Source organism: Coregonus clupeaformis, chromosome 1 (genome assembly GCF_020615455.1).
Source record: "Coregonus clupeaformis isolate EN_2021a chromosome 1, ASM2061545v1, whole genome shotgun sequence".
NCBI classification, from domain to species: Eukaryota; Metazoa; Chordata; class Actinopteri; order Salmoniformes; family Salmonidae; genus Coregonus; species Coregonus clupeaformis.
In genome coordinates this window covers 48,576,817-48,603,036 of record NC_059192.1, presented here as the reverse complement: position 1 = coordinate 48,603,036, position 26,220 = coordinate 48,576,817, and the positions used below count along the sequence as shown (strand labels likewise).

Below are 26,220 nucleotides of genomic sequence, written 5' to 3'. Positions count from 1 at the left end.
ACGCTCATCCAGATGCAGCGCTCCTAGTGGCCGGGGACTTTAATGCAGGGAAACTTAAATCCGTTCTACCTAATTTCTACCAGCATGTTAAATGTGCAACCAGAGGAAAAAAAACTCTAGACCACCTTTACTCCACACACAGAGACGCATACAAAGCTCTCCCTCGCCCTCCATTTGGCAAATCTGACCATAACTCTATCCTCCTGATTCCTGCTTATAAGCAAAAACTAAAGCAGGAAGCACCAGTGACTCGGTTAATAAAAAAGTGGTCAGATGACGCAGATGCTAAGCTACAGGACTGTTTTGCTAGCACAGACTGGAACATGTTCCGGGATTCTTCAGACAGCATTGAGGAGTACACCACATCAGTCACTGGCTTCATCAATAAGTGCATCGATGATGTCGTCCCCACAGTGACCGTACGTACATACCCCAACCAGAAGCCATGAATTACAGGAAACATCCGCACTGAGCTAAAGGGTAGAGCTGCCGCTTTCAAGGAACGGGACTCTAACCCGGACGCTTATAAGAAATCCCGCTATGCCCTCCGACGAACCATCAAACAGGCAAAGAGTCAATACAGGACTAAGATTGAATCGTACTACACTGGCTCTGACGCTCGTCGGATGTGGCAGGGCTTGAAAACTATTACAGACTACAAAGGGAAGCACAGCCGTGAGCTGCCCAGTGACACAAGCCTACCAGACGAGCTAAACCACTTCTATGCTCGCTTCGAGGCAAGCGACACTGAAGCATGCATGAGAGCACCAGCTGTTCCGGATGACTATGTGATCACGCTCTCCGTAGCCGATGTGAGTAAGACTTTTAAGCAGGTCAACATTCACAAGGCCGCAGGGCCAGACGGATTACCAGGACGTGTACTCCGAGCATGTGCTGACCAACTGGCAAGTGTCTTCACTGACATTTTCAACATGTCCCTGACTGAGTCTGTAATACCAACATGTTTCAAGCAGACCACCATAGTCCCCGTGCCCAAGGACTCTAAGATAACCTGCCTAAATGACTACCGACCCGTAGCACTGACGTCTGTAGCCATGAAGTGCTTTGAAAGGCTGGTCATGGCTCACATCAACAGCATTATCCCAGAAACCCTAGACCCACTCCAATTTGCATACCGCCCCAACAGATCCACAGATGATGCAATCTCTATTGCACTCCACACTGCCCTTTCCCACCTGGACAAGAGGAACACCTACGTGAGAATGCTATTCATTGACTACAGCTCAGCATTCAACACCATAGTGCCCTCTAAGCTCATCACTAAGCTAAGGATCCTGGGACTAAACACCTCCCTCTGCAACTGGATCCTGGACTTCCTGACGGGCCGCCCCCAGGTGGTAAGGGTAGGTAACAACACATCTGCCACACTGATCCTCAACACGGGGGCCCCTCAGGGGTGCGTGCTCAGTCCCCTCCTGTACTCTCTGTTCACCCATGACTGCATGGCCAGGCACGACTCCAACACCATCATTAAGTTTGCCGACAACACAACAGTGGTAGGCCTGATCACCGACAACGATGAGACAGCCTATAGGGAGGAGGTCAGAGACCTGGCCGTGTGGTGCCAGGACAACAACCTCTCCCTCAACGTGACCAAGACAAAGGAGATGATTGTGGACTACAGGAAAAAAAAGAGGACTGAGCACGCCCCCATTCTCATCGACGGGGCTGTAGTGGAACAGGTTGAGAGCTTCAAGTTCCTTGGTGTCCACATCACCAACGAACTATCATGGTCCAAACACACCAAGACAGTCATGAAGAGGGCACGACAAAGCCTATTCCCCCTCAGGAGACTGAAAAGATATGGCATGGGTCCTCAGATCCTCAAAAAATTCTACAGCTGCACCATCGAGAGCATCCTGACTGGTTGCATCACCGCCTGGTATGGCAACTGCTTGGCCTCCGACCGCAAGGCACTACAGAGGGTAGTGCGTACGGCCCAGTACATCACTGGGGCCAAGCTTCCTGCCATCCAGGACCTCTATACCAGGCGGTGTCAGAGGAAGGCCCTCAAAATTGTAAAAGACTCCAGCCACCCTAGTCATAGACTGTTCTCTCTGCTACCGCACGGCAAGCGGTACCGGAGTGCCAAGTCTAGGTCCAAAAGACTTCTCAATAGCTTCTACCCCCAAGCCATAAGACTCCTGAACAGCTAATCATGGCTACCCGGACTATTTGCACTGCCCCCCCACCCCTTCCTTTTTACGCTGCTGCTACTCTGTTAATTATTTATGCATAGTCACTTTAACTCTACCCACATGTACATATTACCTCAACTAGCCGGTGCCCCCGCACATTGACTCTGCAACGGTACCCCCCTGTATATATAGCCTCCCTACTGTTATTTTATTTTACTTCTGCTCTTTTTTCTCAACACTTTTTTTGTTGTTGTTTTATTTTTACTTTTTTGTTAAAAATAAATGCACTGTTGGTTAAGGGCTGTAAGTAAGCATTTCACTGTGATGTCTGCACCTGTTGTATTCGGCGCATGTGACCAATAAAATTTGATTTGATTTGATTTGATCAACTCAATAAAACAAGAGTGGCATGGACAACAAAAACACAACAGCCCAAACACAGGGGCTAACACACTCTTCCAAGGCAGCCCTACAGCACTTTTTCCATTGGGAGCCACACTTCAAAAGGAGCTTAATTATTTTATTTTTTCACCTTTATTTAACCAGGTAAGCCAGTTGAGAACAAGTTCTCATTTACAACTGCGACCTGGCCAAGATAAAGCAAAGCAGTGCGGTAAAAACAACAACAACACAGAGTTACATATGGAATAAACAAAACGTACAGTCAATAACACAATAGAACATCTATATACAGTGTGTGCAAATGTAGTAAGTTATGGAGGTAAGGCAATAAATAGGCCATAGTGCAAAATAATTACAATTATAATTTAGTATTAACACTGGATTGATAGATGTGCAGAAGATGATAGAGATACCGGGGTGCAAATGAGCAAAATAAATAACAATGTAAATAACAATATGGGGATGAGGTAGTTGGGTGGGCTAATTTCAGATGGGCTGTATACAGGTGCAGTGATCGGTAAGCTGCTCTGACAACTGATGCTTAAAGATAGTGAGGTAGATAAGTGTCTCCAGCTTCAGAGATTTTTGCAGTTCGTTCCAGTCATTTGCAGCAGAGAACTGGAAGGAATGGCGACCAAAGGAGGTGTTGGCTTTGGGGATGACCAGTGAGATATACCTGCTGGAACACATACTACGGGTGGGTGTTGCTATGGTGACCAATGAGCTAAAATAAGGCGGGGATTTGCCTAGAAGTGATTTATAGATGACCTGGAGCCAGTGGGTTTGGCGACGAATATGTAGTGCGGGCCATCCAACGAGAGCGTACAGGTCACAATGGTGGGTAATGATGATGAATGTGTATATACATTTTCTTTTTTTTTCTTTTGTATACGTTTTTATTTGTATATAGGCCTAAGTGATGGATTCAAAGTTGTAATTCTTTTACATTTGCTTCTCTACCCTAAAAAATTTCTGAACCCGCATAGGGCATAGAAATGCAGTGGAGGATAACATAAACTAAGTTGAAAATTGGCGTCTTCTGTGTTTACAACTAGCCCCTGCCTTTTCGCCTGGATTAAACACTGCTCTGTTGACTGCCTAAACAAAAACAACATAAAACCTACAGAAAATTGTCATTGCTTGAATCCCGATAAGCAAAAAATACTTTTTGTGGAAGTAATCTTCCCTTTGTGACCAATATGATCACTATTAGCCTACACAGTACAATAAAAGGTTCCTATAAACCTCCACCAATAACACTAATCCTTGGGAAATCCCATATGAACCATGTCAGTCATAAATGGTAGGCCTATGTTATGTCCTTCAAATGACCAGCATTATATAAAATGAGGGTGAAAACTGGGTGAGGAATAGAAGGATTGAGAGAGGGAGAGATGCCGTGATGTTGGCACCCTGAATTCTAACTGCTTTGGCCATGAAAATGCCAAAACCCACAGACACCTTGCCCCAGAGATGCAAAATCTTAATCCTTAAACTATATGGCAGCAATTCCACCCAGCCTTTCAGAAGACCTGGTGATGTCATCATATGGGTCAACCAAATTCCTTCTATCATCCTTAGACAATAATCCAGACACCTGATGCAACAGTTGCACTGACATATTATAACATTGATTGAAGTTGAGTTTAATGGGTTTAAAGTTTATGAAAGAAAAGTTAGCCTAGAGTTCATCAAAGGGAACATTGTACACACCATTTGTATGTAATTACATCACTATCCTACTCTGACACACAGACCATCACCCCACCACAACGGAGGGGTGGGCCAGAGTGCAGCGAGTCCTGTCATGGGCACCAAAGCCTGTTAATCCACACCTTTAGCTCTGGAGGTGAACCCAGTGTGATGAAGAATGGTCTTGTGATGGTGAAATCAGTTCATGTAACTGATGTTGAGGTGAAAGCTTTTAGAACTTCTCACCCACTGATAGTGACCTCAATCTGTATCTATGAAAAGTATTTGTAAAGAGATGACTGGTCAACATGTATAGCAATAGCCTAACAAAATAATAATCATGATTCATGATCACACTGTAACCTACAAGATCATAATAATCACATTATTATCACACTATTTTGAATTAATTTCACAAACATTTATGTCAAACGTTACTTGAATAGACTGTACAATGCAGTATCCAGGGGAGTCGCTATAAGATCAAATAAAAGGAATGAAAATAAACAAAATAAAATGTTGTCCTCATTCCGATCACCAAATATAATTGAAGTAAAGAGCAGGTGCATCACGTCTGCTATTCTGTTATTTCGAAGGTAAACGTTTATTTTGGGGAACAACTCTCTTTCGCCAAATTACCATTGTAATAACTGTAATTGGCAAATAAAATGTAGTCTACCAGAAGTATCCATTCATTCAGAGCGAATAACCTACTTCAACGTTATCTTGTTACGTGAATCGCACCGACATATTGTAACATTTCGAGATGTTCACATGGATGGATTCATGAACGGATACATGTAATAGTTCTGCGAAACATTCCTCCCGAGTGAAGTTTAAAGCGGCTTGATAGTCAACTAATCTCCCAGAGAACAAAGAACAGACTCCGAGCAATGCACAAACCCGGGCCTCACTTCCAAAGCTCTATAGCCTCCCGGGACTCACTTCCAAAGCTCTATAGCCTACCGTTATTCAGACAATGCAAGGGCTATAACTTATTTTCAGTGTTTCCGCTGCCTCTCATTGGAGCTCCAGAAACGTCAAATACTGTAACGTTGTATGAAAGTAACGGTCCTGTGTAATAACATCTTGCCCCAATGTATTTAAATTCCTTTTGAAAACAACAAATCAAACACAGTCCTCTAAAATAGTAGCACGAACAACTTACTTTTTCATTCATTCGGATGGCCTACGGTATTTTCCAAGTTAGCCCCCCATGCTAACCTTCGCTTCAGCTGCAGGATTTTCAAACCCTCTAAAATTCCTCATACCAATTTCAGCAGGCATTGAACTCTTCATAATTTGCTCTGTGAGTCTCTTCTGGGTTGGAAGCTGGGCGGGGGGAGGGTGGCGCCATTACCTGCAGTCCTAAACAATGACAGGCAGCCCCCCTAAAATCACAGTGGAGGGGGCGAATCCACTACTTTCTTGCATGTTTGATGGCACTCGACCTCGCAGACCGCAGTGCAAGATATGTTCTGAAAAAATATTATTACGTTTAGCAGTGTTCTGCTGTGATATGCTGATACTTTGTAGCCTAATAATGACTATACGATTGTGATAGTGGGAGGAAGGCGTAATGATACAGCATGTAGCCTCATCGACCTTGAAATAGGCTATAGAATAATTTTACATGAAAGAATAGTAAACCTGGGTGATCACTCAAATACTATGAGTCTCACCATGACCATTTGAATTTGTCTGGATAGTGACATTAACCAGCCACAGGCCTACTGTGTATTCAGTGGAAAGTATGGAGGGAACTCTATCGATTTCTTTAATGATTAGAGCCAGCACATTTAAAATCAATAAATGGCAACCAACTTGCCCATGGGTCATTCCACGAAAAGAGTGCCTTTTGCATCCCTTTGATATTGTATGTATATAGCAATTGTGCGCCAATATTTAACTTTAAAAGCCTGTTATATTAAATTAAGTGCCCTTTAATATAGACCACATGCATGGAGAATTCAATAAATCAGATTTTTTATTTGAATAAAGACTAGCTATTCAGTATTTTGACATGTCCCTCTGTGCACCCTCTGTGACTTCTAGGAATATGTTAACCCACTTAAACCCAACATTTCTCCAAGTTTTCACTATCATTGTTAAGCCCTAGATATTTTGTTGCTTTGTCAAAGTCATTTCTGAAGATGATTATTTATTTAACGTGATTAGTGATTCATTTACGTCTGTCCATTTAAAATGGCATATTTGGGCAGTAATAAGCACCTAAATTGGAACGTAGTCAGAGCTCTGTCTCTGCGCTTCAAATCAAAATCAAACCAAATCAAATGTATTGGTCACATACACATGGTTAGCAGATGTTATTACGAGTGTAGCGAAATGCTTGTGCTTCTAGTTCCGACAGTGCAGCAATATCTAGCAGGTAATATCTAACAATATCTAACAGTTCCACAACAAATACCTAATACACACAAATCTAAGTAAAGGAATGGAATAAGAATATATAAATATATGGATGAGCAATGTCATTGTCAGAGCGGCATAGGCTAAGATGCAATAGATAGTATAGAATACAGTATATACATATGAGATGGGTAATGCAAGATTTGTAAACATGATGAAAGTGGCATTATTAAAGTGACTAGTGTTCCATTTATTAAAGTGGCCAGTGATTTTCAAGTCTGTATGTAGGCAGCAGCCTCTCTGTGCTAGTGAGTTTTAAAATAATGAACATAGAACGATACAAAACAAGAGAAACTGTCACGACTTCCGCCAAAGTTGGTGCCTCTCCTTGTTCGGGCGGCGTTCGGCGGTCGTCGTCACCGGCTTTCTAGCTGCCACCGATCTACGTTTCTTTTTCCATTTGTTTTGTCTTGATTGTACACACCTGGTTCCCATTTCATTAATACAGTGGGGAAAAAAAGTATTTAGTCAGCCACCAATTGTGCAAGTTCTCCCACTTAAAAAGATGAGAGAGGCCTGTAATTTTCATCATAGGTACACGTCAACTATGACAGACAAATTGAGGAAAAAAAATCCAGAAAATCCCATTGTAGGATTTTTAATGAATTTATTTGCAAATTATGGTGGAAAATAAGTATTTGGTCACCTACAAACAAGCAAGATTTCTGGCTCTCACAGACCTGTAACTTCTTCTTTCAGAGGCTCCTCTGTCCTCCACTCGTTACCTGTATTAATGGCACCTGTTTGAACTTGTTATCAGTATAAAATACACCTGTCCACAACCTCAAACAGTCACACTCCAAACTTCACAATGGCCAAGACCAAAGAGCTGTCAAAGGACACCAAAAACAAAATTGTAGACCTGCACCAGGCTGGGAAGACTGAATCTGCAATAGGTAAGCAGCTTGGTTTGAAGAAATCAACTGTGGGAGCAATTATTAGGAAATGGAAGACATACAAGACCACTGATAATCTCCCTCGATCTGGGGCTCCACGCAAGATCTCACCCCCGTGGGGTCAAAATGATCACAAGAACGGTGAGCAAAAATCCCAGAACCACACGGGGGGACCTAGTGAATGACCTGCAGAGAGCTGGGACCAAAGTAACAAAGCCAACCATCAGTAACACACTACGCCGCCAGGGACTCAAATCCTGCAGTGCGAGACGTGTCCCCCTGCTTAAGCCAGTACATGTCCAGGCCCGTCTGAAGTGCATTTGGATGATCCAGAAGAGGATTGGGAGAATGTCATATGGTCAGATGAAACCAAAATATAACTTTTTGGTAAAAACTCAACTCGTCATGTTTGGAGGACAAAGAATGCTGAGTTGCATCCAAAGAACACCATACCTACTGTGAAGCATGGGGTTGGAAACATCATGCTTTGGGGCTGTTTTTCTGCAAAGGGACCAGGACGACTGATCCGTGTAAAGGAAAGAATGAATGGGGCCATGTATCGTGAGATTTTGAGTGAAAAACCCTCCTTCCATCAGCAAGGGCATTGAAGATGAAACGTGGCTGGGTCTTTCAGCATGACAATGATCCCAAACACACCGCCCGGGCAACGAAGGAGTGGCTTCGTAAGAAGCATTTCAAGGTCCTGGAGTGGCCTAGCCAGTCTCCAGATCTCAACCCCATAGAAAATCTTTGGCGGGAGTTGAAAGTCTGTGTTGCTCAGCGACAGCCCCAAAACATCACTGCTCTAGAGGAGATCTGCATGGAGGAATGGGCCAAAATACCAGCAACAGTGTGTGAAAACCTTGTGAAGACTTACAGAAAACGTTTGACCTGTGTCATTGCCAACAAAGGGTATATAACAAAGTATTGAGAAACTTTTGTTATTGACCAAATACTTATTTTCCACCATCATATGCCAATAAATTCATTAAAAATCCTACAATGTGATTTTCTGGATTTTTTTTCCTCATTTTGTCTGTCATAGTTGACGTGTACCTATGATGAAAATTACAGGCCTCTCTCATCTTTTTAAGTGGGAGAACTTGCACAATTGGTGGCTGACTAAATACTTTTTTTCCCCACTGTATATTTCCCTATTTAACCCTCTGGTTCCCACATGGTTTTGTGCGTGTTTGTTCTTTGTTTTGTGTGTGAGACTTATGTTTTCCCTGCGTGGAAATTATTGTTGTTTATTTTTAGAGTAAAGTATGTCGTTTACTCAGTTCTGTGTCCTGCGCCTGACTCCGTCCTACCGCTGCACATTGACACTTGACAGAAACGTCTGACAACATAGAACGATACAAAACAAGAGAAATATAACCAATACTACCTGATAACTGATAACAAAAGAGTGCTATATAAAGGGTAAGTAATCAGGGAGTAATGAAGTCCAGGTGTGACTGATGATGAGACGCAGGTTTGCGTAAAGATGGGTTGCCAGGACCGGTGGTTAGTAGACCGGCGACGTTGAGAGCCGGAGAGGGAGAACGGGAGTAGACGTGACACAGGGATTTAAGTGCCTGAGCTTGACCAATATGTTTTTCTGAAAGTCACACCTGTTCTTTTTCTAATAGAATACATTTTCTTTTTAATAATATATATTTTCTCCCCAAAAGTTATGAGGTCCAAAAGGCACCGGATAATAGGAATGACCCGGCTAGGCATCTATGCACCACATAGTCCTCCTCCACCCATAGATGATTAACAGGGCTATGTTACAGCTTAATCTGAAGCGCTGCCAGTCAGGGAACTCTGAAAATAAGGTGACTGTGCCATACGAGTACTCTACACTCTTAGAAATAAGGGTACGGTTAGGGTACAGTATTGTTCCCTGGGGTACAAAAATATTAAAATATACATAATGTACCTTCAGATGTACACATAATGTTCTCACATGGTACTGTTCAGTACCTTTTAGGGTCCATGTGCGGATAAAGAGTATAATGGTAAAACCAATATTTTGAATATAAAAAGGTACAAGAATCACACTCTCACTCTCAAAAAAAGGGGTACGTGTGAAGGTACATTTCTGTTTTCCAGGGTATAAACGTATTTTGTGTACTGTCAATACCCTCAATACCCACCATATGGTACAATGCTAAATTTTTGCCACATTAAAGGAACTAACGGCTTTGTCTCTGGGGTGGTACCCTAAAAAGGCAAATTTGTACCATAATCATTATCATATTTCCCAGCATGCTCTACTGGAGGTTGCTTTTTTAGAATTGTATTTTTGCATGTACATTGATTGATTGATTAATTCAACAAACATGTCTATGTCACTAACAAATACGTTATGGCTGGTAACTACAAATCACTCGAAAAGGCAAGGCACACTGGGAAATTATATTGGAGGCATGGCTTAGTAGGGTTGTGGCTATCAGTTCGTTATTTTTGGCCACCCGTGAGTGGAAGTGTTGTACTAGTTTAAGTGGCCATGGTAGAGGTACATTTTTGTCACTTAATAGAAACATATGTCTTTGTCAGGGTGGTGGTTCCCTATAAAGACAAATTGTACCTTTTCTAAAGGCACGCTTTTGTACCTGTGGACTATATGTAAAAAAGGTACTATCTGAGGTATGAACTGGGGTACAATGATGTACCTATAACTAAAGGTACAAAGGATGACCTTACAGGATACCACCCCAGTGATAAGCTGTTGTACCCCTTTAAGAACAAATCTAAACCCTTATTTCTGAGAGTGTACCTTGCTCGATACAAATAGTATGAAGTGGTGCTCATTAGCAATTAATTAACACTGCAGTTTCTCTGTTTGGGGTCCTTCATTATCTCCAATTGAGCAATGTGACTGTATTATTGTGTCAGTGGCACACAGGCACTGTGATAGCTTTAATCCAAAAGTGGTTGTTTTCAAAGGTGGTAAATGTCCAATCGGGAGAGAGACCATAAGATGTTGACCTTTGAGAGGAGTCTGTGATGAAAGTGTGAGTTGATTCACACAACATGAATGGAAACAATTTTCACACGAAACTGTGTATGACTAAAAAAGGTGGATGATTTTCAGTAAATTCCACAGAGGAAGGAAGGGAGGAGTGAGACCGGCCAACATTAAACTTTATATTGGCAAATTAATAGTTGTGTGAACCCTCAGGATGTGAGGCTTTACTTGAAAATGTTTAATACAGGGAGAACAGTTCCATTGTACCGCAATTGAAACAGAAATTGCAAGGGACATTTGTGAAACTTCCGAAAGAGACTTGAAAAGCTATAATATTCTATGCTTTACACTTACAGAGACTTAGCTGACTGAACCTATGGATATTGTCACGATCGTCGTTAAGAGAGGAGGACCAAGGTGCAGCGTGATGAACGAACATGTTTATTTATCATTAGCGATAAACACGGACAGTAAACAAAAACAACAAACGACTCGTAACGTCCTAGGTAACATAGACAAACACGGAACAAGAACCCACAAACACAAAGGGAAAAACAGACAGTTTAAATATGGCTCCCAATCAGAGACAACCAGCCACAGCTGACACTCGTTGCCTCTGATTGGGAGTCACTCAGGCCAACATAGAAATAAACAAACTAGAACTCCCAACATAGAAATACACCACATAGAAAGAACACACCCTGGCTCAACATATAGAGTCCCAGAGCCAGGGTGTTACAGTACCCCCCCCTAAAGGCGCGGACTGCGACCGCGCCTCAACTAGAGCAAAACAGGGGAGGGCGGGGTGGGCATTCCTCCTCGGCGGCGGTTCTGGCTCCGGCCTTTATTGGCCCACCACCCTCCAATAAACCCCCCATAGCGCCCCTGGTCCGGTCTGGCCCCGCTGGCTGGAGCTGAACTGGACGTAGCAGGAGCGGTTAGCTTCAGCTCCGTAGTGGAGCAGTTGACCGGTACCTTACCAGGCACCGGTGACCCAGGCACGGGTTGTGCTGGACTGACGACGCGCACCCCTGGCTTGGTGCGTGAGCCGGAACGGGCCGGACCGGGCTGACGACTCGCACCCCTGGCTTGGTGCGTGGAGTAGAAGCGGGCCGAACCGGGCTGACGACTCGCACCCCTGGCTTGTACGTGGAGTAGGAACGGGCCGGACCGGGCTGACGATCGCACCCCTGGCTTGGTGCGTGGAGTAGGAACAGGCCGGACCGGGCTGGCGACGCACACCGTAGGCTTGGTGCGTGGAGTAGGAACAGGCCGGACCGGGCTGGCGACGCACACCGTAGGCTTGGTGCGTGGAGCAGGGACAGGCCGGGCCGGGCTGTGGAGACGGATAGGAGACCTGGAGTGAAGAGCTGCCACAACCCGTCCTGGCTGAATGCCTACCTTCACACACTCTGTGTGAGGCATCAGCACAGGACGTACAGGGCTGTGTACCCGTACTGGCATAACAGCACGTGACACTGGCGCAGGATATCCGGGACCGAGGAGAGGCACTGGAGGCCACGAGCGCTGAGCCGGCACACTCCGTCCTGGCTGCATGCCCACCTTCGCACAACACGTGCGGGGTGCTCGCACAGGGCGTACCGGACTATGCCGGACCACTCGTGGCACAGTACGCAGCTCCGCATACCCGGAACCTGACCAGTCTCATGCTGCCATGCCTGAGTACGGGGAGTTGGCTCTGCTCTCCATCCAGGCTCCGCCAACCTGCCTTCTGGCCCCCCAAACCCGGTGGCCTCCTCTCCAAATCGCCCTGTGGCAGCCTCCTGCTGCCCAGCCGTCCATGCCGTGTGCCCCCCCCTAAACATTTTTTGGGGGTTGCCTCCGTCCGTCCGACGATGACACTGCTGACGCCGCTGCTCCTCTCTCGCCAGGGCCTTAATCCTAGCCCATGGCCCTTTGCCCCCGAGCATGTCCTCCCAGGACCACGATTTGCCCACCTGGGCCATCGCCAACCTCTCCATCTCCTTTCCCGGCGCTTCCTCCCATGTCCAGTCTGCCTGCTACTGGACACGCTGCTTGGTCCTTGTATGGTGGGTTCTTCTGTCACGATCGTCGTTAAGAGAGGAGGACCAAGGCGCAGCGTGATGAACGAACATGTTTATTTATCATTAGCGATAAACACGGACAGTAAACAAAAACAACAAACGACTCGTAACGTCCTAGGTAACATAGACCAACACGGAACAAGAACCCACAAACACAAAGGGAAAAACAGACAGTTTAAATATGGCTCCCAATCAGAGACAACCAGCCACAGCTGACACTCGTTGCCTCTGATTGGGAGTCACTCAGGCCAACATAGAAATAAACAAACTAGAACTCCCAACATAGAAATACACCACATAGAAAGAACACACCCTGGCTCAACATATAGAGTCCCAGAGCCAGGGTGTTACAGATATACAACTCTGAGGTTTCTCCATGCAGCATCACGATCGGACTGTGTGTCCTTGACCTTATTTTGTACTGCCTATGCACACTCACAAGACTCTACCCACACACACTACACTGACTCTCACACAAGCCCACACACATACACAGACACACATACACTACATATGCACACACACACACACATACACACACACACACACACACACACACACAAACACACTTTCACAATCATCATATACGCTGCTGCTACTCTGTTCCATTTGTTTTTTATATGTGCATCAGAGTTGATTGGGAAACTGTTCCATTATGAGAACTTGTCTAACAAATTGCTTATGCTCCCATAATTGGATTACAACAGCAGTGTGCTCCCACTGGTGAGATTTAGAAGCCAAGACCATACTCATGCCTGCGCACACAAACGCATCACACACACATACACACTGTGCAGACAAAGTTACCTATATACATTAACACAAGTATACATTGGCACCAGTGGAGGCTGGTGGGAGGAGCTATAGGAGGATGGGCTCATTGTAAAGGCTGGAATGGAATGGTATCAAACACATCAAACATATGGAAACCTGTCCTCCTACAGCTCCTCCCACCAGCCTCCACTGATGTACATATCTACTCAATTACCTCGTACCCCTGCACATTGATATGGTACTGGTACTCCCTGTATATAGCTTAATTCTTGTGTATTTTTATTCCTATTGTGGTCTATTTTTATTTTGTATTTTTTTTACTCTGTATCTTTGGGAAAGGGCTTGTAAGTAAGCATTTCACTGTAAAGTCTACACCTGTTGTATTCGGCGCATGTGACAAATACAATTTGATTTGATTTTGATTGGTTAAAGGCAGTAATCTTGTTAAGTCAACAAATACTGTGTTTGACTGCCTACACTCTCCTTGCTACAATTCCCTAGCACCAGAGTATAGAAAGCTTTATATGTGGTGTGAAAGGAGGACAACTCTATTGAGAAAATATATGGAGTTAATGCTAGGAAGTCAGTGTTAGCACTAGGAATATGGTCACTATTCATCAACATAATCTGATCCATGATAAGTCACATTAGGATACTTTGTGTGTAACATTGAAACGACAGGCTGTGGTCTATCTTGGTTTAGTTATAAAAATCTTTGCTTTCATCCTTTGTCGGGAGCTTGTACTTTGAGAGGATTGGTCAACTTTTGATCCCTTTCCAGCTCATTTGCAGAGCAACAGGTGCCTGCTCCAACTCTTTATCTGCATCTGTCACTAGGATCAAATAAACACTTTTGAAGGCTGCAGCACAGCCTCTAATCTGCACACTTATGAAATAATGCCCAGAGAACATCACAAACACAACCCAGAAAACAAAGTGTACCGCGTGAACACTACTATGAGTCCTGTGAGAACTGTTACAGAGAAGAGTCCCCTATTCCAAGAAAAGCATTGGTTACCTCAAATAAATATAAAAGTGGACTCTGAAAGTTGTGTCAAGCTTTGATTCGGGAATTAGAACACTTTCCCACAATAGGCCATTCATTCAGAAGACAAAAGCTGTTATTTGAAAACAAATCATTATGCAATGCACCGGCTTTCTGCTCAAACATGAGCTTCCTCTTCTCCGAAGGCCCCCACTCGGCCAGCTAACAAAGGGGGGTCCACATCCAGACCAGTTAATAAGAGTTTTGTTTTGCTTTTTCAACTCGGCTTTCAGGAAATTCCATGAGGACAAATATTTGTTTGTGTGTGTGTGTGTACATGTGTGGGAGAGAGGATGGATGTTGGATGTTTTTATGCTGTACAAGTTTGTTCCAGTTAACTTTGCAAAGCATACTTGAAATGCTCATATCAATTTATAACATTTTTGACATGCGTTTTTCTGGATTTTTTGTTGTTGTTATTCTGTCTCTCACTGTTCAAATAAACCTACCATTAAAATTATAGACTGATCATGTCTTTGTCAGTGGGCAAACGTACAAAATCAGCAGGGGATCAAATACTTTTTTCCCTCACTGTATGTAATAACAGAAATACATAACCTTTTGTGTCATAATAATCCAATACTTGGGACATTCAAAATGATTAATACTAACAACAGTGTTTGGAAACACAAATTAGGGGATTTTTACTGTACAAAATAAGCAAGTTAGTGGACTATAATTTGACAGTAAAATTTCATAAAAAGACAAACTAATCTCTGACTCAACCTAGTTCTGCTTTTGCAAAACAAATGAGCAGGTTAACTTCTCTCAAGCATTGCAAACAGAGATATGTGACAGGACATATGTTATCGTAGACCTACAGTACAGTGCCTTATTTAAATGTATCCACTGACTCAGTCTCCTGAGTGGCGCAGTGGTCTAAGGCACTGCATCGCAGTGCTAGCTGTGCCACTAGAGATCCTGGTTCGAATCCAGGCTCTGTCGCAGCCGGCCGCGACCGGGAGACTCATGGGCAGCGCACAATTGGCCTAGTGTTGTCCAGGGTAGGGGAGGGAATGGCCGGCAGGGATGTAGCTCAGTTGATAGAGCATGACGTTTGCAACGCCAGGGTTGTGGGTTTGATACCCACGGGGGACCAGTATGAAAAAAGTATATATATATATGTATTCACTAACTGTAAGTCGCTCTGGATAAGAGCGTCTGCTAAATGACTATAATGTAAATGTAATGACTCCACTTCCTGAATGACATCATGCGACCTAGCTCTTAGTCAGCCACCTTGGCTGAGACACTGTTTACTACTAGTGTCATATGATGGTACCTAAACACACACCCTGGGTCTGTTCTCAGTCACTCAATACCACCATGCTCCATAACAATTATAAGCTACTTGACAGACAACACACCTATTAGGCCTAACTAAAACACTTGCCCTTCTGATAGGTACCTTATCATTCAGAGCAAACACAGAATATTATAGTGGAGTTTTCCTAGGACTGTTTTGCCTAACAGACTTTCTCAGTCATTTGAGTCACACAGACTTAGAGTCTTTTTCAAGGTTTCCCATGAGGCAATTTTTTTCAAGGGGAAGTTGCCTAGTGTCCTTGTTTCCTCTGTGTATGTAAATGCCAGGAAAATATATTACCATATTCATCACAATAATGGGACAATAGACTCAGCAGGCGTCTCTCAACCAAGAGTTTTCAACATTGAGATTGGGGAAGAAATTGCTTGGCTTCCACGTTTTCATACATTTACTAATATGCAAATAGTCAGATCTTGGATGAAGCCCAGTGCACTGAGCTGGGAGCATGGTGTGAATACTGCAGCTGGCCCATGTACTGTTCTACTTCAGGTTACTATTTTAAGGGGCATAAAGGACATTAAGTCTGCACAGAATCTTTTTGAATAAGGTTGAACCCTTTCACATTAGCATTCAGTTACTTATTCAGAAGACAGCTGTAGTCATCCCACCTATACTATTCATGACCCACAAGTGATTACCGGCAGAGAAACATACTGTCTGTGATGTCTCCTGCTTAGTGACGCTATGCTCCCATCCTGTCACACCTGCTATGCAGGAGCTAGGCTACTTGTGAAACAGGCTTTCCCGGGTGTAAGACAACCCTTTACCTTGACAAAAGTGCAGTTTCAATTAACAGACAACGCTTTTTTTTACTTACTCATAGAAACGTGCTGCCTGGGAGGCATCTGCACTCTGGTCTCTCTACCAGCTGTGAGCTGTGATAGTGGAGCCGCTACAATGTAGGTCTTCCAGGTGACACTGAAACAAGGATATCATCCCTGTCAGCACACACCTGTTTCCTCAGGAAGCCCCTCCCACCTCCCCTTCCCTCCCTACACTTATTAAAGAGACAGACACTCAGCGGGGCTCCCAGGAAAAAAGAAAACACACTGAACTTGACAGGGCTCCCCATACAATGAGTCTGTTTACATTACCTCTACAAGCGCTGAGATACACAAGGCATTACATAAGGTGAAGAATTCACGCTGTGCTTCAGTATAAAGGGAACTGTGGAAAACAGAAACTTCTAAGACCCAATTTTAACATGTATTTTGAAGGGTGTTTGTTTCATGGTTCCTTAGGTGTTTTTCACTTTTAAAAACGCAGCAAGCATTTTGTAATGCTAAATTAAGGATGAGGTCTTGCTGATTAATTGAAATGCTGTGAACAATGTGCCCCCAACGCCCCATAGTCAGTGACACAGACTGAAAGACATAACCACAGTATAAGACTTGAATAAATGTGTTATATTGCTGTTTGCTGCCAACCCCATTCAAAAATAGCCATTTGTACAGGCTCAGTGCCAATCATTTTAATATCTCACACATTATGCCTCATTGAGTCAGAGCTTCAAATTTATGGCGAGGACATAGGAACACAGAACAGTTATTGATGATGGGTCTCTGCCATTAATTTGACTTTCTAGCAGTTAAATAATAAGTCTATAAACAGTCAAGGGCTTGGTCTGTGAGTGGCTAATAAATATCAATATTTCATAGCCTACTTGATGCTTAGATGGATTGAGTAGCAATAAGTAACTTTAACACTCAATGTTGTGAGTGGACTCCTAATACTGTCACTCAAATACTACAAATAGCAATAATATGATTTCCCATTAGCAGGAGGGAGATCAGACATGATCTGTAGGCTAAATATCAGTGAACCATTTGAGAGTTTCAAACAAAATTCCACTTGATCTAGGCCTAAATCACCAGAAACACTGTCATACGGATAATAACAATGTTAAGAAGTTCCTGTGATGGGTCTTTGAACACAAATTGACCATACATCTCAAATTGTATGACTAAATTCAGAGCTGCTATAAAGGCCAATGTCATGACTTATGTCCTGGCGCCGACGAGGATGACGGCCTCGCGACTAGCTCTTAGGAAACTTTGCAGTATTTTCTTTTTTGATGTATTATTTTTTACATTATTAGCTCAGAAAGTGTTTTGTATCATTACATACTGCCGGGAAAAACTATTGGATATCAGAGCGGCGGTAACTCACCAGCATTATGACCAGGAATACGACTTTCCAGAAGCAGATCCTTTGTTTGCTCTCCCCAGGGCAATTGAACTGATTCCAGCGGCTGACCCAAAACATCGCCGGCGGAGGAGAGGCACTCTGAGTGGCCTGCTGGTTCGACTTAGGAGGTGCGCACACCACCCACCGCTTCCAAGTATACTTCTCGCTAATGTTCAGTCTCTGGTTAACAAGCTCGACGAGCTCCGGGCAAGGATTTCTTTCCAGAGAGACATCAAGGCCTGTAACATACTTTGTTTCACGGAAACATGGCTCTCTGGGGATATTCTCTGTTCATCACGCAGACAGGAATAAATATCTCTCTGGGAAGCAGAAGGGCGGAGGTGTGTGTTTCATGATTAACTACTCATTGTGTAATTGTAGTAACATACAGGATCTCAAGTCCTGTTCACCCGACCTAGAATACCTCACAATCAAATGCCGACCGTATTATCTCCCAAGAGAATTTTCTTCAGTTATAGTCACGGCCGTGTATATCCCCCCTCAAGCCGATACCACGACGGCCCTCAAAGAACTTCACTGGACTTTATGCAAACCGGAAACCACATATCCTGAGGCTGCATGTATTGTAGCCGGGGATTTTAACAAAGCAAATTTGAGGACTAGGCTGCCGAAGTTCAATCAACATATCGACTGTTGTATTCGCGCTGCCAAAATTCTCGACCATTGCTATTCGAACTTTCGGGATGGTTATAAGGCCCTCCCCCGCCCTCCTTTCGGCAAATCTGACCACGACTCCATTTTGCTCCTCCCTTCCTATAGGCAGACACTCAAACAGAAAGTTCCCGTGCTAAGGACTATTCAACGCTGGTCTGACCAATCGGAATCCACACTTCAAGATTGTTATGATCACGCGGACTGGGATATGTTCCGGGTAGCTTGCGAAAATAATTTAGATGAAAACACTGAAATGGTGACTCAGTTTATCAGGAAGTGTGTAGGTGATGTTGTGCCAATTGTGACTATTAAAACCTACCCTTACCAGAAACTGTGGATAGATAGCAGCATTCGCGCAAAACTGAAAGCGCGAACCACCGCATTTAACCATGGCAAGGTGACTGGGAATATGGCAGAATACAAACAGTGTAGCTACTCACTCTGCAAGGCAATTACACTGGCAAAACATCAGTATAGAGACAAAGTGGAGTCGCAATTCAACGGCTCAGACATGAGACGTATGTGGCAGGGTCTACAGACAATCACGGACTACAAAAGGAAAACCAGCCATGTCGCCGACACCGACATCTCGCTTCCAGACAAGCTAAACACCTTCTTCGCCCGCTTTGAGTATAACACAGTACCACCGACGAGGCCCACTACCAAGGACTGTGGCCTCTCCTTCTACGTGGCCGACGTGAGTGAGACATTTAAGCATGTTAACCCCCGCAAGGCTGCCGGCCCAGACGGCATCCCTAGCCGTGTACTCAGAGCATGCGCAGACCAGCTGGCTGGTGTGTTTACGGACATATTCAATCTCTCCCTTTCCCAGTCTGCTGTTCCCACATGCTTCAAGATGGCCACCATTGTTCCTGTACCCAAGAAAGAAAAGTTAACTGAACTAAATGACTATCGCCCCGTAGCACTCACCTCTGTCATCATGAAGTGCTTTGAGAGACTAGTCAAGGATCATATCACCTCTACCTTACCTGTCACCCTAGACCCACTTCAATTTTCTTACCACCCCAATAGATCCACAGAAGATGCAATAACCATCACACTGCACACTGCCCTATCCCATCTGGACAAGAGGAATACCTATGTAAGAATGCTGTTCGTTGACTATAGTTCAGCATTCAACACCATAGTACCCTCCAAGCTCATCATTAAGCTCGAGAGCATCCTGTCTGGCCGTATCTCCGCCTGGTACGGCAACTGCAGGGCTCTCCAGAGGGTGGTGCGGTCTGCCAAACGCATTACCGGGGGCAAACTACCCGCCCTCCAAGACACCTACAGCACCTGATGTCACGGGAAGGCCAAAAAGATCATCAAGGACATCAACCACCCGAGCCACTGCCTGTTCACCCCGCTATCATCCAGAAGGCGAGGTCAGTACAGGTGCATCAAAGCTGGGACCGAGAGAATGAAAAACAACTTCTATCTCAAGGCCATCAGACTGTTAAATAGCCATCACTAGCACATTAGATGCTGCTGCTGCCTATTGAAATCACTGGCCACTTTAAGAAATGGAACACTAGTCACTTTAAGAATGTTTACATATCTTGCATTACTCGTCTCATATGTACAGTATATACTGTATTCTATTCTATAATATTCTACTGTATCTTAGTCCATGCCGCTCTGTCATTGCTTGTCCATATATGTATATATTCTTAAATTCCATTCCTTACTAGATTTGTGTGTATAGAGTATATGTTGTGAAATTGTTAGATATTACTTGTTAGATATTACTGCACTGTCGGAGCTAGAAGCACAAGCATTTCGCTACACCCGCAATAACATATGCTAAACACATGTATGTGACAAATAAAATGTGATTTGATTTGATAGGTGAACGTGTGATCCATTATAAAGCTGAGTCCGTAACCGGCCCTGCACCATTTTCCTTTCATTAGCCTACAGCCTCATAAAAAGATGGGATCTGTCACCGGCCAAGCATTTACAGAGCAGTGGAAGGTGATGATATTTATGATATAATTCTTAATTTGTTTCATACCAATGGTATGGTGGTCTACATCAGCCACTGAGGCACATATTGTAATAACAATACAGAGATAGTCTCAAATTAATAGAAAATGAATACAAAAGGTACTGATTCATTTATAGACTGTTTGCTTCAATATTTAGCCGAGCTACATGTAGGCCAGTGTTATTCTCACTTGAAATAGCCTGGTTTCCATACTCCCCACAATGGCAATGCAGAGGGAAATGGAGACAAGGTCCTAAAAGCTTGATAAAGGCAGCCAATCAAAGAGCTTCCCCAAACAAAATAGAAGAAAACACAAGCAATGCAAAGGAAGCGATAGAGAGCCTTGAGGAAGAAATAGGATCTCTGGAAAGATAACAAAAAGACTGTGGGATGAAAGACTAAAGCGCCACGTGTTATATTCTGCCAAGCCTTTTTCTCTCTTTTCATGCTGTTGAAGTTCACTCTGTCTTAGTTGGGATTTTTGGCAAAACTTCTCCAATTCAAAGCCTAGTAACAAGAGGCAGTAAATAATCTGTCCAGATATGAGAGGCTACTGTTACTGTTGTTGTTTCCCCTTCAGGAGTTTTCTTAGGCACACCTATAGTGCTGCTGCCCAACTAATCCCAATGAGTCACAGTCTATCCAGGGGGAAAACACAATCTCAGTGTGCTCTGCTGATTATTCCCCGTACAGCATCAATCTGCTCTCTGCCAACAGTGTAATAGACTAAGCCAGCGCAGGTCCTCAAGCACAATAAACTATCAGCACATTATCATAAAACCCTACGAGGCAATTTCCAACTTTAGCTCCCTTACACAAAATGAACACAATCAATTATTAAAATATGCAAATTTGGAAAATTAAGGATTATGTGTGGTTTTCTTTGAGATTCGACTCATCTCAATGTGTGGCTAACGGGGGAAGTGAAATCAACACAGCTTCACTAGTGCCATCTAATTAGGCTACTCAACAAAAACAGCAAACTATCTCAAACTATCTTACTTCCCCCTACAGTATTTAGCCCTTTCTCTCTTTCTGACTAACGTTTTATTGTGTGAGACACATTTCAAAATGTAGATAAAGCACCACTTGTTTCCTTTCAAGCCATATACAGGGGCCTCAAGACAAATTAAACTGCTGCACATCAACATACAGTCAGACCCGGCACCATGATAAAGTTACTAAGGGGGCAGTTGAAATCGGCGAGGGAGCAACATTTTTGGGGGTTCTTGCATTGGAATTATATTGAATTCTGCTTATATAATCACGCTATACCACAATAAACATAAAGTTCAAATGCAGAGACTTCGAGATCATTGAGTGCTTTTGAAATCTGTAGACTATCTTTGTTGCACTGTATCAGCACAATGGACAGCGCCCTACAGCTATGCCGTTTGTTAATGAATACAGGCTACAAGATAGATAGGGCAATTCACCTATTACAAATGTGAATGCAGGCGTACACACAGCTGTCTTAACAAAATAATGCAAACTAAATGCTGAAAGTAGTAGACTAGTTATTCATGCATGCAAGCAAAAATACTGAATAGCAGTTTGGCTTAGAATAAAGACACAACTGCGAATGCAAATGAATGTGAACAGAACAAAACAGCGATACCCATTAATAGGCTTAGTAAACAAAATATAAGATCAATAAAGGCATGACGCAATCTATATTTAGGCTAGTTACATTAACAGTAAACAAACACCGTACAGAAAAATGCAAATGGTGATCCAAATATGGCAAAATACACTTCTGTGAATCAAATTCTAACCACGTAATGTCACACCCTAAACTGTTTCACCTGTCTTTGTGATTGTCTCCACCCCCCTCCAGGTGTCGCCCATCTTCCCCATTATCCCCAGTGTATTTATACCTGCCCTGACCATGAGACTGCCTGCCATTCTGTACCTTTTGGCCTCTGATCTGAATTACTGACCTCTGCCTGCCCTTCACATGTCGTTTGCCTGCCCCCTGTTTTTGTAATACACTTTTGTTACTTCGACACTGTCTGCATCTGGGTCTTCTCCTGAAACGTGATAGTACGAACTGGCCATGACTGACCCAGCAGACTCGGACCAGCTCTGCAACGCCATCTCCTCCCAAGGAGCCACCATTGGAAGGAACGAGGAGTTGCTTCGTGGTCTCATGGAAGGGTTCCAGACCTTGGCCCAACGCCATGACCGAGTGTTTAACACATTGCTGGAGCAATTCCGCGGGTTGTTTGTTAGGCAGCCTACCACGACGGTAACCTCCCAGCCCCTCAGTAACCCAGCTGTTAGCAGCGCGGCCTCCCCAGCCACTCCGGTTTCCCGAGAACCCTGCTTACCTCCCCCGGAATGCTTTGCTGGAGTCAGGAACCTGTCGGGCATTTCTCGCTCAGTGTTCACTCATCATCGAACTGCAGCCCTACTCCTTCCCCTCTGACCGCTCTAAGATAGCGTACCTCTTCACGCTGATGTCCGAGAGGGTTCTCGCCTGGGCTACGGCAGTGTGGGAACAACAGTCAGCCGTATGCTTCAGTCTGGAGGAGTTCATGCAGGAGGTAAAGAAGGTTTTCAATGCTCCATTGTCCGGGAGAGAGGCTGCCCAGAAGTTACACCAGCTTCGGCAAGAATCCCGCAGTGTGGCAGACTATGCAGTGGCAGCTGAGTGTGCCTGGAACCCGTAAGCGCTGTTCAACACGTTCCTGCACGGAGTATCGGAGGAAGTTAAGGATGAGCTTGCAGCCCGGGAACTACCGACGGATCTCGACTCACTCATCGCCTTGACCATTCTGATCGATGGCCGACTACGGGAACGAAGGAAGGAGAGGAAGTCCGATTCCAACTCGCCATCCCGGAAGTCCCCGACGGCTCCGTTGCCGAGAGAACCCGAGGCTACCCGAGTTCCCTCGAGAGTCTCCAAGAGTTCTCCACTAAAAGACCAGGCTCACCGGTAGGAGCGAGTACTCTGGTGGGCCATACGGATAACTTTTCCTCTCCTCTTACACGCGCCCGCTTTCATACCATCGGGCTGTGGGGGAACCAGTCAAAATCTCTCTGGGTACTCATCGACTCTGGGGCCGATGAGAGCTTTATGGACGCTACCCTGGCGTCCGAGCTGGGAATCCCCACTCAGCCACTCTCCATTCACATGGACGTTAGAGCGCTGGACGGGCGCTCTATAGGCCGGGTCACCCACAATACCACCCCCATCAACCTACGAGTATCAAGGAACCACAGCGAGACAATACAATTCCTGCTAATTACGTCTCCTCAGGTTCCCGTGGTATTGGGTTTCTCTTGGCTCCAGCGACACAACCCCTTTATTGACTGGTCTACTGGTGCCATCATGGGCTGGAGCCCGTTCTGCCACGCTCATTGCCTTAAGTCAGCGCAGCCTGCCCCGGGACGTCTTCCTGGGGGCTCGGAAGTTGCCTCGGACCTCTCCGCCATTCCCGTGGAGTACCAGGACCTCCGGGAGGTGTTCTTCGCTTCCGCCGCACCGACCCTACGACTGCGGAATCTACCTTCTCCCAGGCACCATTCCGCCCCGGGGACGACTGTACTCGCTGTCGTGTCCAGAGACCAAGGATATGGAGACCTACATTGAGGACTCCCTAGCTGCCGGGTTCATCCGTCCTTCTGCCTCCCCTGCCGGCACAGGGTTCTTTTTTGTGGAGAAGAAGGACAAAAACATGCGCCCGTGCATCGACTACCAGGGCCTCAACGACATCACAGTGAAGAACTGCTACTCGCTACCACTCATCTCCTCGGCCTTTGAGCCGCTCCAGGGGGCCAACGTGTTCTCAAAGCTGGACCTACGGAATGCCTACCACCTGCTGCAGATACAGGAGGGGGACGAGTGGAAGACTGCCTTCAACACAGCCAGCGGTCACTACGAGCATCTGGTCATGCCATTTGGCCTTACCAATGCTACAGCTGTGTTCCAGGCCCTGGTTAATGATGTTATCCGCGACATGTTGAACCAGTTCATCTTCGTCTACCTCGACGACATCCTCGTCTTCTCCCGCTCCGCCCAAGAACACGTGCTCCACGTCCGACAGGTCTTCCAACGCCTCCTGGAGAACCAGCTTTTTGTGAAAGCGGAGAAATGCGAATTCCATCGCTCCACCATCCCCTTCATGGGCTACATCATCGCTGCAGGGAGTGTACAGATGGATCCCGGGAAGGTGAGACCGGTGGTGGATTGGCCCCAGCCTACGTCCAGAGTGCAGCTGCAATGTTTCCTGGGATTCGCCTACTTTTATCGCCGCTTTATTCGGGGTCACAGCACCCTGGCTTCCCCTGTCTGCACTCACCTCTCCCAAGGTTCCGTTCACATGGTCCCCAGCTGCTGACCGGGCGTTCCAGGATCTCAAACACCGTTTCACCACTGCTCCCATCTTGGTTCATCCTGACCCGTCCCGCCAGTTCGTGGTGGAGGCCGATGCTTCGAATGTCGGAGCACGGGCGGTCCTGTCCCAGCGTTTGGCCCTGGACTTCAAGTTACATCCCTGCGCCTTCTTCTCCCATTGCCTCAACACCACGGAGAGGAATTACGATGTGGGGAATCGTGAGCTTATCGCGGTGAAGATGGCATTGGAGGAGTGGAGGCACTGGCTGGAGGGGCAGAACATTCGTTCATTGTGTGGACAGACCACAAGACTTGGAATATCTCCGCACCGCCAAGCGTCTCATTTTCAGGCAAGCTAGGTGGGCCCTGCTTTTCACCCAGTTCAACTTCTCCTCTCATACCGACCGGGATCATGCGCTGTCACGCCGCTATTGCCCCGCGGCTACACCCCCTGGAATCCGAGACCATCCTTCCCACCTCGTGCTTGGCAACGGCACTCAGTTGGGGAATAGGGAAGCAGGTCCGGGAGACGCAGCGTTCCCATCCGAACCTTGGGGGGGGCAGATAACTGGATGCTTGTTCCTGACGCGGTCTCCTCCTCGGTCCTGGAGTGGGCCCACTCCTCCAGGCTTGCCTGTCACCCAGGCTCCTGTCTGACCCTGGCCTTTGTGCGACAACGCTTTTGGTGGCCTACCATGGTTCCTGACGTCGCCGCCTGCATGATCTGTGACCGGTTTTCCAAAGCCACCAACTTCATTCCTCTCCCCAAGCTACCCTCCGCCAAAGAGACGGCCCAGCTCATGGCGCAGCACGTCTTCTGGATCCATGGACTCCCAGTGGACATGGTCTCCGACCAGGGTCCTCAGTTCTCGTCCCGGTTCTGGAAGGCGTTCTGCACCCTCATTGGGTCGTCGGCGAGCCTGTCCTATGGTTTCCACCCTCAGTCCAACGGCCAGTCAGAGCGAGCCAACCAAGACCTGGAGACAACTCTGCGCTGCCTGGTCTCCGCCAACCCTACCACCTGGAGCCAGCAACTAGTGTGGGTCGAATACGCCCACAACACCCTTCCCTGCTCTGCCACCAGTCTTTCGCCCTTTGAGTATTCCCTGGGTTATCAGCCCCCGCTCTGCCCGGAGCAAGAGGAAGAGGTCGGCATACCCTCGGCCCAGATGTTTGTCCGCCGCTGTCATCGTACCTGGAAGAGAGTGCGGTCGGCTCTTCTCAAGACCACCTCCAGGTATCAACGGCAAGCGGACCGCCACCGGACCCCGGCTCCCCG

The 26,220-nt window shown here is 45.6% G+C and overlaps 1 protein-coding gene across 4 annotated transcripts in view; it reads right to left on the bottom strand.

Annotated features, from left to right (window-relative positions):
• Window positions 1-26,220, bottom strand: part of LOC121569797 (inactive ubiquitin carboxyl-terminal hydrolase 54-like) — a 141,249-nt gene that overhangs the window by 105,159 nt on the left and 9,870 nt on the right. The window contains exon 1 of one of the 4 annotated variants that reach the window (XM_041881011.2): window positions 5,422-5,538. The exons of the other annotated variants lie outside the window; for them this stretch is intronic. The gene's annotated coding sequence lies outside the window, so the exon portion shown is untranslated. Of the gene's footprint in view, window positions 1-5,421; window positions 5,539-26,220 lie in introns of those variants that run through there. 4 annotated transcript variants of the gene reach the window in all.